Source organism: Bos mutus, chromosome 29, assembly GCF_027580195.1.
Source record: "Bos mutus isolate GX-2022 chromosome 29, NWIPB_WYAK_1.1, whole genome shotgun sequence".
Taxonomy (NCBI): domain Eukaryota; kingdom Metazoa; phylum Chordata; class Mammalia; order Artiodactyla; family Bovidae; genus Bos; species Bos mutus.
This window is the reverse complement of record NC_091645.1, coordinates 11,122,619-11,140,168: the sequence shown is the minus strand read 5'-3', so window position 1 is coordinate 11,140,168 and position 17,550 is coordinate 11,122,619. Positions and strand designations below refer to the sequence as shown.

The window sequence follows — 17,550 nt, the reverse complement described above, 5'->3', positions numbered from 1 at the left end:
ATTCACTCACCTAGAGCCAGATATCCTGGAATGTGAAGTCAAGTGGGCCTTAGAAAGCATCACTACGAACAAAGCTAGTGGAGGTGATGGAATTCCAGTTGAGCTATTTCAAATCCTGAAAGATGATGCTGCGAAAGTGCTGCACTCAATATGCTAGCAAATTTGGAAAACTCAGCAGTGGCCACAGGACTGGAAGAGGTCAGTTTTCATTCCAATCCCAAAGAAAGGCAATGCCAAAGAACGCTCAAACTACCACACAATTGCATTCATCTCACACGCTAGTAAACTAATGCTCAAAACTCTCCAAGCCAGGCTTCAGCAATACGTGAACCGTGAACTTCCTGATGTTCAAGCTGGTTTTAGAAAAGGCAGAGGAACCAGAGATCAAATTGCCAACATCTGCTGGATCATCGAAAAAGCAAGAGAGTTCCAAAAAAACATCTATTTCTGCTTTATTGACTATGCCAAAGCCTTTGACTGTGCGGATCACAATCAACTGTGGAAAATTCTGAAAGGGATGGGAATACCAGACCACCTGACCTGCCTCTTGAGAAATCTGTATGCAGGTCAGGAACCAACAGTTAGAACTGGACATGGAACAACAGACTGGTTCCAAATAGGAAAAGGAGTACATCAAGGCTGTATATTGTCACCCTGCTTATTTAACTTATATGCAGAGTACATCATGAGAAACGCTGGGCTGGAAGAAGCACAAGCTGGAATCAAGATTGCCGGGAGAAATATCAATAACCTCAGATACGCAGATGACACCACCCTTATGGCAGAAAGTGAAGAGGAACTAAAAAGCCTGTTGAAGGTGAAAGTGAAGAGTAAAAAAGTTGGCTTAAAACTCAATATTCAGAAAACAAAGATCATGGCATCCGATCCCATCACTTCATGAGAAATAGATGGGGAAACAGTGGGAACAGTGTCAGGCTTTCTTTTTCTGGGCTCCAAAATCACTGCAGATGGTGACTGCAGCCATGAAATTAAAAGATGCTTACTCCTTGGAAGGCAAGTTATGACCAACCTAGATAGCATATTGAAAAGCAGAGACATTACTTTGCCAACAAAGGTCCATCTAGTCAAGGCTATGGTTTTTCCAGTGGTCATGTATGGATGTGAGAGTTGGACTGTGAAGAACGCTGAGTGCCGAAGAATTGATGCTTTTGAACTGTAGTGTTGGAGAAGACTCTTGAGAGTCCCTTGGACTGCAAGGAGATCCAACCAGTCCATTCTGAAGGAGATCAGCCCTGGGATTTCTCTGGAAGGAATGATGCTAAAGCTGAAACTCCAGTACCTTGCAGCTCATGCGAAGAGTTGACTCATTGGAAAAGACTCTGATGCTGGGAGGGATTGGGGGCAGCAGGAGAAGGGGACGACAGAGGATGAGATGGCTGGATGGCATTACCGACTCGATGGACATGAGTCTGAGTGAACTCCGGGAGTTGGTGATGGACAGGGAGGCCTGGCGTGCTGCGATTCATGGGGTTGCAAAGAGTCGGACACGACTGAGCGACTGAACTGAACTGAACTGAGCCACGATGATAACAGTTATCATTATTAACCTACTCTCTCCATGTTCATTTGTGATTTTTTTTTCTTTGAGTTCTTGAAACTGGTTCACTTCTTAATAGGTGGACAATTCATGGTGATAAAATCAGAAATTCACAGGTGTTTATGTTTATTATTATCCTTAGAGCCAGCATCAGCTTCTCCACAGGGTCCAACCCATTTTCAAGATGCTTGGGCTTAAAAAAGTCACCAGCACTCAGATCTTCATTGACTGATTCAGTCATTTATTGAAACCTTATTCACTACCTACTGTGGTATCCCTGTTTTACCATGAAGCTTATAGTCTGTAGAGAGATTGGACAGTGCTTTACACGAATTGCAAGACTGAAGGAGAAATGCAGCAGTACAGGAAACTGAGATAGCATGTAGGAAGCAGTGTTACTCTATTGCAGATGAGTGAAAGCCAGGAAGCCTTCCTGGAGGAGGTGATCTTTAGCTCACTTTTCAAAAGAAAAAGAATATGTCAAGTAGAAAAAGGAAGAAGGAAATTCTGGGCAGAGAGAGTAATAATTGCTAAGTCACAGAAGATGAAAACATATAAGGCTCAATATGTGAATTTAAGTTTTATTCTAAAGACCAACTCTCATTTTATAAAATAAATAGATTGTATTTTATATTCAGATATTATATTGCATCTTCTTTATATCTTGTTCCATAGTCTCAAGCTCTCTGTAATTTTCTTTTTTGGGGTTTATAATTAGGAAAGACAAAGATAGAATTTCAATGAGGAAACACAAGTTGTGAGAAATATAACAGCTTGGAGGGGAAACCCTACAATAATGCATTGTATAATATCTCAATATCACCAACAACCACAAATGATCAAATAAAAGATTAACAAAAAAATCTACTTTCTTTGCTTCCAATTAGAAGATGAAATATGCATTTATCAGAAGACTATTAAAAATGTTTTCTGTTGAATCTACTAGAAAGAGGGGGAAATGAGTTCCTAACTGTAATTAGAACTATCCAGGTTGAGAACATTTGATTTTCCTCATTATTTTATCATCATGTCTTCCCTGCTACCCTCCTCCCAACCCCACCATCTTCACATCTTTATTTCTTTGGACTGTGTTTTGATAATGATTGTGTAGACACTCTACTTTCATTATTTCTCACTAATAGTTACTCAAAGCAACTTATGTCTGCAATTTTATGGGTAATTATATTTCTTTAAAAATACTCTTTGTGTTTTTGCTGCTCACTGCCAAATCACAATAGCTGAGAATTATCACTGAAACTCTTTAACATCCCTCCTTTTGCTTCCTAGAAGAGTCTTCCACAATGAATGATACCTATTTTTAAGAAATTTAAGCATCTAAAAGAAAATAAAAATCTTAAAAATTTGGATAAGATAGGCTGTGATTATATTACAAAAAGTCAATTGCTTATAAAGATTCTTCTGAGTGACCTTAAACAAAGAGGAATTTATATATTCACTATCCCATAGTAAAGATTATTAAATACCTTTATATGAAAATGTCTATTATATGAAACTAGGTAACTCTTGCACATATTTCCAAGAGCATGGGTTGATTTTAACCCTGATTTAAGATCCCTTTGGACTCCAGTGACCCCATTTGAGGATAACAAGTGTTCCAGATTTTTCTAGAAAAAAATCATATTAATGAAGAACAATTGCATGAAGGTTTCTTTTAGAAATTATGATCCCCTGGCAATTTACACTGCATATTAAGTATTATGATAGTCACATTGAAAGAAAATGTAACATTTATAAAAGTATTTCTGACGAGGAAAATATCTTAATGTATGAGGAGCAGATGTAAATGGTAACCCAACTAAGAAATAACAATTGTTTATTCATTGATTCTCTAGACTGTTAAGCATTCTCCTATTAAACATTTTTTTCCTCCTTTAAAACACTGCAAATAAGACTTACTGCTATTCCTCTCTGCTCTTAGTTTCAATTTACACTTGGATAAGTTACTCATTAATTACATGGCTGCCTGTAAGGGCAAAAGGAAATGAGGTCGATGGAGATGAAATGGAAACAAGACTTCTCAGCATATAAGTTTTAATATTATTTTGATTTTTGAACTCATGTAATTATACTACCATTGAAAAATAAGCTTAAAGTGATAAACCATTCATCATCAATTGAACATTCACCCACTAAAAACATATGTTTTCCCAAAATATGTTTATTTAGCAAACTTATGGAAAGCCTGATCATTCTAGATTGATTCAGCTATCCTTATCGTGATTAAAGAATTATGAAACACTATAATGCTAAAGAACATTTGAAGAACAGTATAAAGCACAAGGGACTTCCCAGGTGGCACCAGTGGTAAAGAATTCACCTGGTAAAGACTCCAGTGCAGGAGATGAAATTTTGATCCCTGGGTCGGGAAGATCTCCTGGAGAAGGAAATGGCAACCCACTCCAGTATTCTTGCCTGGAAAATTCCAAGGACAGAGGAGCCTGGTGGGCTACAGTTCATGGGGTCGCAAAGAGCTGGACACAGCTGAGCCCACACACCACTTCCATGAAGCACAGGAAATGTAGTCAGAGGATCTGGGTGCAAGTTCAAGCCACAGCACTGACTCGCATGACCTTGGACCAGTCACATTACTTCCCTGACCTTCACTTTCCTTATCCATGCATTAAAATGATGATACTGACTCGCATGACCTTGGACCAGTCACATTACTTCCCTGACCTTCACTTTCCTTATCCATGCATTAAAATGATGATACTGACTCGCATGACCTTGGACCAGTCACATTACTTCCCTGACCTTCACTTTCCTTATCCATGCATTAAAATGATGATAGTATCACTTTTTTATTCACCTCTTGGAGTTCTGTGTATCAGATGAAAAACTGTAAAGTTTCATACTTGTGCTAGGTAATATTTTAGATTTTATTCAATGTTTCCAAGACTTACAGAAAGGTACAAAGTTAGCATTCAGTTCACTGGGAAAAAAGTATTTGGTTTGTTTAATTTCTTTGTTTTCACACAATAAGCAATGAAAGTAAAACTGAGAGTATCTGATTTTGGCAGCCTGGTCAGCAGATGCCAGAATCAATCTAGGGAACGCATAACCTACTCTCATAGATCGACTACTTTTTCAGCAAGCAAAATCAATATTTGGGAACTTTAGTTAACTATCATGACTCCTAAAATGCTTTTCAGTGGGGATGAATTTGCTCTGCCACCTGAGGTTTGAGAGAAAATGCAAGGCGTGAACATTTGTTTAGTTCATTCATTCATTCTATAAATATTTATTGACCTCCTACTGTGTGCCAGGCATGGTTCTAGGCCTTGAGGAAACAGAAGTGGTTAAAACAGATAAAACTTGATGCTTTCATGGAGTTTACATTACGGTAGAAAATTAACTGAACTTACAGCTGTTTTTGGTTCTAACCACACAAATATATGCACCTTAATTTAAACAGCCGTTCTCACCTTCTGCTAAAACAGCTTAAAACTGTTTTTTGGTGGCATAATCCTTTATGTGTCCAAGGCCAAACATGAAAAACAAAGAAAGCTGCTCTGGTTGGAATGGGAGTAAGGCCAGGACTCAGCTGTCTCCTCCCATATACCCTGACCCCTGCTCCTGCAATTCCTTCACTGGACTCTAGGAGTCTTCAGAGAGCATTTGGAGACTCCCATTTATTTCCACATTGGTTCTGTTACTTGAAGAAATCTCTCAAAAGGCTTGTCTCTACAGTCTCCTAAGAGTCTTCTCAAGTTCCTTTCCCCTCTAGGTCTGCTTTTCTCTCCACATAATAACCACATTATAGGCTTTCTGATACTTGTAATAATAATGAGAGTTAGCACTTATTGAAGATGTGCTATTTGTCAGGAATTGTACTTAGCATTTTACATGCTTTGGGTCCCTTAATTCTCAAAATCATCCTGTGTCATGGGTGTGAATCCCCATTTTACAGATGAAGAATGATATTCCGAGAGGTAAATTAAATTGTCCAAGAGCACACAGCTGCTAATGGTAGAGTTAGAACTCGAACCCTATCTATTTGATTTCTCAGTAGAAACTCTTAATCACTAATGCTTCCCATATTCTGGGAGGCTCTGGTCCTCTTAGGGATAACTCTAAGCACAGTGTCAAAGCTCTGGTTAGAGCAGAAGGGCACAGTGTCTACTATAACGAGCCTGTTGTTGAGGGCTGTGATCTTAGCTGTCATTTATGACTGCTGTCTACATTCTAGTTATTCCACATCCATTTCCTTCAATTCTTCCAGCAACTCTGGGAAGTAAATATGATCATTGCTTTGTAATAGGTGAAGAACTCCAGGCTCAGAAAGGTTGTCAATCACATAAGTCCTCACAGGTACTAAGTGAAGCCCTCTGCCTGCCTTTATGCCAGTCTGGGGCCACAAATATTGTCAGAACTGAACCACAGACCCGAATCTCCAATAGCCTGAAAAGAACAACAACAAATTTAAAAAAGAAAGAGTAATTTTTTTTTTTTTTAATCCTGGATCTGCTCCCTGGCCAGGGTCTACTCCAAGACAGTCCTGCTTGTCTCTGTTCTCAGTCACATCTGCTTTCTAAACTTCACGATCCCACCCGCCTGTGGGCCCTGCCTGACCTGAACACTCCCATCTCCGTTTCCCCGTCTGGCTTATCTTTTCCCCCTCTCTTCCTCTCTCCCTTCTCTCTCTGGGTATATGGCATTTTCCCTTCTTTGGATTCTCCATGTTCTTTCCATCCCTTGAGATTTTTCTCTCCGACCCTTTTGTCACCATGTGAATCTGGCTCCTCTTCCTCTCTCCTATGACAAGCAATCTAGTGCAGTGGTTGTTCTGGAGTCTTTCTGACTGAGACTGAATCTTGGTTTTACTCTACTGGTTAGCTGTCTGACCTTGGGAGAACCACTTATGTTTTCTGAGTTTCTGCTTCCTCAATTGTAAATGAGCAAATGGAAAAGGCGATAGAAATGATCTCATAGGTTCTTGAAAAGTTTAAATAAGTTAACACATACAGAGATTTTTGGTTTCCTCAGTGGCTCAATGGTAAAGAATCCACCTGTAATGCAGGAAGTGCAGGAGACGTGGGTTCGATCCCTGGATGGTGAAGACACCTTGGAGGAGGAAATGGCAATCCACTCCAGTTATTCTTCCCAGGAAAATCTCATGGACAGAGGAGCCTGGTGGGCTATAGTCCATGGGGTCACAAAGATTTGGACACCACTGAGTGACTGAACACACATACACATACACACATACATACACACACATACACATATACACACATGTATATACTGAGTGCTCCATATAGGCTAGTTTTAATTATTCTCTTTCCTGCAATCATCTTCCTTTTTCTCTCATCAATATTTTCTTATACTTTAGTTGAAATTAAAAAGTGAAAAGTTTATGTAAAATAGATACATTAATTCATTGGCATCATTAAATTTTTTTGTTTGGTCTACATTTATTAAATGCCTACTATGAGCTAGGCACTGTGCTAGGGACCAGGGATATAACAATGAATGAAATATGCTTTATCTTGAGGGGTTTACTCGTCTTGTGACTAGTCAAAAATGCTTTCCCACTGCTAAGCCAACTGAGACAAAGAAGTAGAAGATATGCCACTGCTACATTGTTTGTGATATCAAAAGATTAAAATGATCAAATGCCCACCAATATGGGGCTAGTTAAATGGGACTTGGACAAATTCATACCTACTTATCCTTGAGAGTAAAGAAAATATTGTTTGGGGGAGATGCTTCCTTCTTAACCCTCTCTCTAGTTTTTTGTTGGTCTGGGTTTGATCTGGCTTAGTGTACTCTAGGCCTTCCCAGGTGGTGCTAGTTGTCAAGCAATTGTCTGCCAACGCAGGGGACATAAGAGAGGTGGGTTCGATCCCTGGGTCGGGAAGATACTGAGAGGAGGGCATGGCAACTTACTCCGGTATTCTTGCCTGAGAATCCCATGGATAGAGGAGCCTGGAGGGCTACAGTCCACAGGGTCACAAAGAGTCAGATACAATTGAGTGACTGAGTATGCACACACATACTGTACTCTAAGGACATACTTGAGTTTCTAGACTCCAAGAGTCTAGATCCAAGTTCTTCTCTTTTTCTAAAGTGACCACCTTATTAGCTTGTCTAATGCTAATGCTAAGTCACTTCAGTCGTGTCCGACTCTGTGCGACCCCAGAGACGGCAGCCTACCAGGCTCCCCCGTCCCTGGGACTCTCCAGGCAAGAACACTGGAGTGGGTTGCCATTTCCTTCTCCAATGCATGAAAGTGAAAAGTGAAAGGGAAGTCGCTCAGTCGTGTCCGACTCTTAGAGACCCCATGGACTGCAGCCTACCAGGCTCCATAAGCTAATATAATAGTAATATAATCACTAGTGTGATTTTACTTGGCCTCTGTAGGTACATTAGGGAAAGGGCCATGTCTGTTTTGCTCATCATTCTAGCTCTAGCATTCAGGGCAGCGTGTCACTCATCAGAAGCATTTAATAAACATTAGCTGGATAAAAACTGGATGAATGAATTTTTGTTTTGTTATTCCTTAATTTTTGTAATGCATCAGCAGTTCTTTATTAAGAAAGCAAATTATCCTTAGCAGTGGAAACATGATATGAGGAAATGCAAAGAGGGAATAAGAGAAGATTATTTTGAACCAAAGCACAATTTGGATACTTTTGCCTTCTACAGACTTAGTCAATGAGTCTACCAGGAATCTTATTTGGATTAGGAACCTATACAGCACATTAAAGATGTATATTTTGTATTTCCTAGGCTTGTTTTTGTTCCATGCTGAAGTTGCTATTACTTGCGATTCTGAGAATTTAAACCGTTCTATTTCAGTTTTCTGTGCACTTGATTTCCTGAAATTGATTTTTTTTCATATTACTTTCTTTCAACCTCAATAAATCTGTTTGTAGGCTTAGTAATTACAATTTAATTTATTAAGTAGACAAGATTTAGGCTACAATGAGTCTATAAACAAAGAGACCATGTATAATAAGTTGTTCATCTTGGAAGCAGCCACAAGCAATAAGTGCTTCCACTTGAATTACACTTAAAACTATTATTGGAGGGTTCAAATCCTATTAAACACAGAAAGAGAAATTTCCTTAGATACAGATCTTTTCCCTTCCCACAAGTGGATGAAAGCAGAATATCCATGTTTTAAAATATGTGGAATAAGAGAACATTTAGAAATTAACTGCTTGTAATTATTATTCTTAGACGACAAGTTTTAATTAGAAGACACAGTAAACTAACTTTTACAGGAGCTCAGCTGGAAAGAGTCTTAAAAATAATCTCTCTAACCATCTTAATTAACAAGCAAGAGAATCAATGTTCAGAAGAGTGATGTGGCTTAAACGTGGTCAATAAAGCATTGGCTGCAGAGTCAGGGAAAGGAGAACCAAGCTGTATTTTTATATTTGAGGACTGGCTTAAATAAGGGGATAGTCAAAAAGATGTGGGGGTGAACTAGATGGGAACCCAGAATACTGAGTTAAGAGGTATTTTAAATCTGTTTTGATTTATTTTCCTTTTGATGGAGTTAAGTTAGTAAGTATTTTAAATCTGTCTTGGTTTATATTCTTCTTTTCATCTCTGTGGAGACAGTTACCTAACATCCTGAAATTTCTTAGCAAATGGGAGGGTTATCTAACAATGATTTGTGCGCACTCTGCATTATTTGTATACTGAAGAATGGGATTAAGACTCTTCATTTCCATGTATTCGAGCTGGATGTTTCTAAAGATGAATAAGGATCTTAGAGATGTTTCTGGGTTGTCAAAATGTCTCCAGCACAAGGATATACTTAGTCTCTTTCAGTACTAAGGAGTGAATGCTTTATGTTACCAGATGCCAAGGGATCTGCAAAATCATATAAAATCATTATATAGGTGGATTATATAGATGGATACAAGGATTGATATATTTAATTATGGAATGAGAGTTGCTATGGAGATGGGAAGAGGGATGATACAGTGGGAGTAGGCATGACATATAATTATCTTTGTAAAGATTTTTAATCCCTTTGAAATGATTTTGGGATATTGTATTCCCAGGATAGAGAATGAGGTCAAGAGAGTTTTCTAAGAGTAGGAAATGATATCTCCCTTTGTCGTCATTACATTTCTCTAGGTCCAAACTGGTGTATGGACAAGACAGAGGGATTCAGCATTGTTAATCATTAAAGTATCTGGAGAGAACCTTCTAGTGAATCTGTAGACTCAATTTCCATGAATCATCTTTTTGGTCATATTTTATAATTCTATGTGTTAGATGGAGGCTGAGGAGAAAACGAAAGCAACTAGGAGAAGGCTAGAAAACGGATGCATTGAGGAAACATCCTGGAGATTTCCAGTTGCAGGAGGTGGTGGTATCCTTTAGTGGATGTATACGTATATGAGAAAGAGCTGAAGAGAAAGACGTGGCTAAGAAGCACAGATTCTAGAGTCACATGACGTTTTGTTTCCTAATATTTTGGTAAAAATTAGAACATACCAACCAGATTAACTAAAACAGATTTCATGTATCATACTTGGAGAAATTGGATATGTGGCAATAGACTAAGGATGAACTGATTGATGATGGAAAGATGGATGGATCGATAAAGGGGGCTTCAGGAAGAATTTAGGATGAGAAAGAGGAAAATCATAATATAGTTAATCTATGTATTGAACTAGCAATATTTCCAAATTGGTGGTTATTTTTTAAATTAACAATAATTGTTTATACTTTTAACACACATGCACACATACACACACACATATACATACATAATTTAACTGTGATACATGAACAATAGCAATTAACAACAGTAAACTAGAAAGGAAAGGAAAGTTGTATACATAAGAAATCCCTGAGATGCCATGAGAATTTAAAAAAAATTCCTTTATGTCCTTTTGATCATAATGGCTTATCGGATGATTTCTTGGGCTATTCAAGCCATCTGTCCTCATGAGCTATTATAGAGATTAAAAGAATTAAGGAATTTACTAGCTGCTCAGCCTTAGTAGCTATGACAGCTTTTAAGATATTGAACTGCTTTCTTATCTAGAGGCTGACTAAGCTTCAGCTCCCCTACCTGTGAAACGAAGAAACTGGACAAGATAGTCCTAAAGGATTCCTCCAACTCTTAATTTCTGTTTCTCAAGGATTCTGGTTAAACCACACAGAATGCATCAAGTTAGCTAGACTGTGCATTCATTTCTTCTTAAATCATGCAAAAAATGGAAAAGGGTGTTATGTTAGTGACAAAATGTTCAAGTAATGGAATTTATGCTTCTATATCACCCAAGGTCATTTAAAAAAAAATCTAGAATATAATAACTGGAGAGTTATTCCGATAAATACCTTACCCATCCTAACTTTTCCTTTTTGTAGGTAAGAAAACTGAGACTCATAAAGATGAATAACCACCACAAGGTCACACAGCTGGAGTTAGGGCTGGAATCAGAATACTGGCCTCGTTGAAGTCAAGAATCCCTCACGGTAATTTTCACTCTAAGGCTCATCTCGAATTTTTCCTAATGATGCTGGTGCAATTTCTGATCAAGACCCACAGCTGGACCTTATGAATCTTGCCTGGGCATTTAAGATGCAGTTATGAGAAAATATTTTGATATGCCACAGCTGCTCATTCATATGCATAAATCTACATAGACACTGGTTTAAATAAAGAAATGTAGCTTACACTGCAAGTAAGCTTCTTGAATGTTGCAAATACTCTCCTTTCTGAGAACCTTAACGTGTAGAAGTTGCCGATAGTCCTCCAAGGTTAAATTGCCTATTAATTTCAAGCTTTCATCATGTGTTTGATCTTAAAGAGAAAGGCACTATAGTCTCCAATTCTGGTTTAAGCTTGATGACTTAATTCAGAGTGGTTACTTTGAAGATCAAAGTTTCACTTCATGTTAAAAAAGAATATATACTTCCCTGCCCCACCCTGCATGAGCTACATAATTTAAAAGAAGTAAAAAAGATTCTTTAAATTAATTTCTGTTTTAAAAATAGTAAGTTACTCAAAGAAAATTTACAGTGATGGCTGAATAAATTTTTGGGTCACCAAGCCATCAGGATGGGATTCAATCTTCCCTTTTCCCGACTCAGTGCTTCTTTAATTCACTTGCAGGAGAGGCCATGAGGCAAAAGAATGAAGCCTGAACAGGTTCACTGTGCCACTGGCTGAGGAATTCTAGCAAGATTCAGGAACTAGGTTGATAATCTGTATTTAGAAGGGAGGGATTGGCAAAATAGAGGTGACACATGAACTTCTTACACCCCCTGAAGCTTGATCTGTTTCTAGTAAAACCACTGAGATATGACCGACCATTGAGCGACACGTGTCAGAAACCACACCTCGTGATGTCTCCTTCTGTGACTTTGCCCAGTACTCCTGGTAGGAGTCCCACCCAATTGTGTCAAGTGGCAACTTTTGCAGAGTCCCTAGGTATTCTAGAGCAGTGCTTCTCAAAGCTTAGTGTTTGTACACTAATAACCTGTGGATCTTGATAAAATGCTGATTCGGATTTAGTTAGCTTGGGTTGCAACTCAAGATTGTGCCTTACTAACAAGCTCTCAGTTTCTATCTACGCTGCTGGTTCACAGATCATATTTGGTAGACCAAGACTCAAAAGTAACTCCTCTCTTCCCGAAGCTTCCTACATGGCTCATTTCATCACTTCTTTTAGTCTCTGCTGTAATACCTTAATAGCAAGAAGACCTTCCCTACCCACCATATATTTCTCTGTCACTATCAGCCTTACTCTTATTTCTATTTATTTATACTACTTATCACCTTCTGACAAATTTTATATTTATTTGAAAGGGCCACTTTGGTTTACTGATATATCATTTTTCAAGAATGTTGACTGAGGCATAGTAAGTGTTCAGCAAAAAAAAAAAAAAAAAATCTATTAACTGAATGAATATGGCCACTCTGCCACAGTCCCATAAACCAGACCACATTTATGAGTGTCCAGGCAATAATTAACTCTGTTCTTTGGGATTTTCCTTTAGGAGCTCAGATTATTCTGTTAAAGAATAAAAGGCTGAGGAAACCAGGCCACTAGCTACTGAAGTCCCTGCTCACTGGTGGGGACCATTGACTTCCTCCTTCCTACTTTCAGGCCGTTCTGAAGCCCTTGTAATGTCCCCAGCAATGCTCTGAGTAGCCAAATTAAAGACAAGGGGATATTGGTGGCTTTCATGGGAAGAGCTTGGCAATTAATTGTCTCCACTTTGTGCTTTATCCAACAATTTATATTGTTCATTTGATTCTCCTAGTGAATATCTGGTGGTTTATTATTTCAACCTCAATCAGTAACCTCACACTAAATATAGGTGCTATTATATCAGTGGGAAGGCAATAAATGCTATAAAGGTTTGCCCCAATCTGACCCAGGGGAATGCTATATTAGATTCTTTGTGACAAATGTATAATTAGATTGTAATCAATTCCTCTTTTATTCATCAATGGTATTAAAGTTGTGTTACCAAGCTCTAAAAAATGTGAGTGCTTTAATTATCTTTTCTTTGTTCTATATTACAGACCAACAGCTGTAGATTTTCTGCAGTACAGGATAAAGAGAGTTTATCCACTCAGGTTGCTAAATGTTTTGTAACAAAAAAACAAAAAGCACCACCTAAAAACAGCATCAACACCAAATGTCCAATCTAGGGATTCGTTTACCACTGCTGCATCTAATATCAAAATCCCAGGACATTCATTCAATATTCACTCTGGAAATATTTCTTAAACATCTGTTATTAATATTTTCCCCCACACTAAAGATATTATATTATACTTCTAAAACAAGTGGAGACACATTTGATAACTCTTTAATAAAGCATAGTCAAATTCATATTGAGCATATTAACCTGGGAGATACAATGAGTGGTAGAAGGTTCCTTGCCCTCCAGAAGCTCCCTTGAGTGGAGGAACGTGCAAATTCCACAAGGGACATACCAGGTGTCTGAATGTAAGTCTAGGGAACTCAGAGAAAGAGAAAATCAACAAGAGCTCAGAGAAAACTCAACATTGATTCAGCAGACTAAAGATGGCTTTGTAGTGGAACTGGCATCTAGGGCCTTCAAGATGAGCAGGAATACTACCAGTTGAAGAGGAGAAAAGGGAATTCCAGGCAGAGAAACCCACAGGAGCAAAGGCCCATAAACATTACAGTTCAGGACCTAGATCAGGGACATGGAGCAGTCCTGTGAAGCAGAGGGACAGTGAAAAAGGATGATGCTGGTCAGTGGTAGTGGGGAAGAGGGCATGGAGATGGCTGTGATCATATTGTGAAAGGCAAGGAGTTGGGTACAGGCATCTTGGGTGATATCATTTAGAATGGTGATTCTGAAAGCAATGAGGAAGATGACAGAGAAGGGTAAGGAAATGTGTGTGTGTGTCTCTGTGTGTGTAGGGTGGTAGGGGCATTATGTTTCTTTTTTCCAAATAATGTTGGAGTAATTTCGTTAATTGTGTATAGGTAACAAATTTTTTATAAGAATTAATTTCTCATATTGCTTAAGTAAAATTTTTTCTGAAGTATCAGATACATGATGCTTTAAAAAAAGGATTATTATTAGGAAGGTAATACATGCTAATTTCAAAGCAAGCATGTGAAACAAATTGGATAAAAAGAAAGGTGGTAGAAATGAATCACAGTCATACCACTGGAAGAAAACATTGTATATGACTCTTTAAATTTGGCTTTAGTTCTACCACCTAGAACTGCTGCTACTGCTGCTAAGTCGCTTCAGTCGTGTCTAACTCTGCGTGACCCCATACTCGGCAGCTCACCAGGCTCCCCCGTCCCTGGGATTCTCCAGGCAAGAACACTGGAGTGGGTTGCCATTTCCTTCTCCAATGCATGAAAGTGAAAAGTGAAAGTGAAGTCGCTCAGTCGTGTCCAACTCTTAGTGACCCCATGGACTGCAGCCTACCAGGCTCCTCTGTCCCTGGGATTCTCCAGGCAAGGACACTGGAGTGGGTTGCCATTTCCTTCTCCAATGCATGAAAGTGAAAAGTGAAAGGGAAGTCGCTCAGTCGTGTCCGACTCTTAGCGACCCCATGGACTGCAGCCTATCAGGCTACTCCATCCATGGGATTTTCCAGGCAAGAGTACTGGAGTGGGATGCCATTGCCTTCTTCAATCACCTAGAACTAGACATTGAATAATATTGATGATGGATAGAGTAATTCACACAACTGGGACCAAGCTCATTTTAAGCAAAAGTAAGTATAACAACTTGGGCCTTACCCTGTGCAGTGAAAATTGCCAAGGAAGACATTTATTGTTATGTTATGATAATTATAAATTATTTATCATTATTTCAAAAACTGTGCTAAGTACTATGAAATATGCAGTTGGAAATGGTTTTATATTTTGCATAACACACTTGTTTAGCACATTTTCTGCTTTGAAGCAAAAATGAAAAAATAAAAGAAGTAAAAATGAATCCCTTCAATCTTCAGTTACTGTTAAGTGAAAACTCAAGTACTGAAGAACGGCAAACTTTTATTCATTAGTTCAACAACTTTGGAAGAAATACCCATTATTTGTACAGTACTGAAAAATTTATCTACAAACAAAATATAGGTTTTGCTGTCTGCAACACTTTGGTCTCACAGTCATAGGTAGGTATTTTCTCTCCCTGCTCTCTGGAATAGAATGCCCACCCATTTTCTCAAAGTCTGTTTCCATCTTCCCGTTTTCGTGAAGCACTCTTGTGCTGTTCTGGCTCCTGCACGTTTACTCCTGTGACATTCCATAATTCTTAGAGATGGTACCATGATAATGCAGTTTCAGTCATCTGTTATCAGGAACTGATCTCTATTAAATGTATCTAAGTTTTTTCTCCTGAATAAGATAAAAAAATTTTTTCTTAAAAACAAAGAACTGGGATGAGGGTAAAAGTGGAATTTTCTGAATATCTACTAATATTTAGCAAGGCATCTAGAGTTTTCCTGATAAAATGATTTGAATATAAGTGAAAAACATATTCCCTGAAAGCCTGATTCTTGACTGTATCACAAGAGATGTCAATAAAATCAGTCTTAGCATGGATACCTTGCAATACTGATGCAAATGAAGGGGACTTGGTGATAATTTCCTAATGGAATCTCATGGCATATTCTTCTTTTCAATTGTAATTTTAAAGTTAAATTGTTCATTATTTCTTAAATATGTTGTATAATTTAGATGTCCCTAACTGACCTGAACAACAATCCAATCAGATTTCCATTTCAAAAAATAGTTAAATTAAGGTTCAGTTACCCATTAAATTTGCAAAGGGAGAAAAATGATTGCTTATTGTTGCATTACCACATTTCCAACTGATTTAAAGCCGTGACAAATTAGAATGCAGTTAGACTATTAAAATAGGCAAGTCATTCTGTGAATTTGATTTGTACTTTGGCATTTTGAAATACTAAGCTTGTTGTTGTTATTTGCAGATTTCTTTAGAAGCACTTTAAAAATCGATTTATGTGATTTATAAGACATGTTTTGAACAGGCATCTTGATAAAGTACAGCACAGTATCCAAAGTGAGTTTATTGCTTAAAGGAAACAAAGCTGTAAGGAAGCTTAGGATGAAGATTTATGCTGATAGAACTAGGACATGCTTATCTTTTACTGTAACTTTTAAAGCTTGGAATCATTCTGTTTAAGGTTATTTGAATGACTGTCTTCACCATCAAGAGTTTCTAATTGATGTCACTATAGTTTGGACCATCTTATCAATCTGAAGAATTGAGATGAAAATTTTCAGGGGTATTTATGTCTTGTGTCAGATCATACAGTTTGAGACAAAGAAAACAGCTCTCAGTAAAATGGAAGAATCTCACGAACAAGTTCTTAATCTATATGAAGTAGAATTTGTTTATCAAATTGTATTAATCCAGATCTTTTCATTTTCTGTTTTACAATGGAGCTGTTTTACTTTGGAGTTGTTTATTCCTATTAGAAGACATATCTACTAAATTTTAAGAAGTAGAAAAACTTCTCAAAACTGTCTAAAAAGAACACGTTTCCTTGTTGATGTTATCTTCCATCTTTGACAAACACAAATCCCCTCTTCCCAGGTGGCTCTCTGGCCATATCTGTGCGAGGCCAATAGAAGAAAGCAATCAATATTTTTTGGGGTGGGGGGTATAACTTAACTGCAAATTCTAAAGTCAGGCAAAGTGGAAGCAACGTATCAAAATGCATAATGGCAGTTTTCTTTATTCTCTTGTAAAACATGTGGTTGGCCACCATTAATGGTAAAATCTAAGATGTCACAGGAAAGACACAAACCTCAGTCTTCCAAACATCAATAGAACAACTGATGCTAAGAAATAGTCATTTGAAAAAGCCAAATAAGCCTCTTCATGCACAAAGGCTCTTTCTTGAATGTGCCTTGTACTTTCACGTTCGCCTGTTAAATTCTCCTCTCTGCTAGCCACGTGAACCAAAAACAGTTAACTATGTTTCTTGAAAATAGAACCATATTCCTCTGTTTTTCTGTACAAAGCTAGTCCACAGTGATATATGTAACTATATTTCATTAACGAAAGAGAAATTTATGTGTATATATATTTGCTAATTTGCTAAGAAATCAGCTCCACAATGGGTAACATCCCAATTGTCTCACTGAGCCTCATTCTGATCACAGAAACAGATGTTGAAACAAATTTAAAAAAACAGGGTTTGCTAATCCAATTTAGAATATTTTATCAAGTCTTAGTTGGCTAATTCAACTCAAGATATCTCACCAAGTCTTAGGGTTTATAGTGATGTATTCCAAAACAAGGGAAATAGCAGAAAAGGCAAAAATAAAATAAAATTCCACATCAAGGACATCTAAAAACCCTGTTAGTGTTAATAAAAATAAGTCATTGCCACAGGAGAGAAAATGGTCTACTGATCATGGTCTATTTCTATAGATAAGATCTCTCCCCTTGCTTCCTAAATCTTAATTGTTTTTATAGTATCCACTGCTGACCAAAAGTGTATACCAGGTAAG

The 17,550-nt window shown here is 37.8% G+C and overlaps 1 protein-coding gene across 7 annotated transcripts in view; it reads right to left on the bottom strand.

Moving 5' to 3' along the window:
- The window catches only part of DLG2 (discs large MAGUK scaffold protein 2), a 1,083,296-nt gene that overhangs the window by 318,416 nt on the left and 747,330 nt on the right, over positions 1–17,550 (bottom strand). The gene's annotated exons all lie outside the window — the stretch shown is intronic.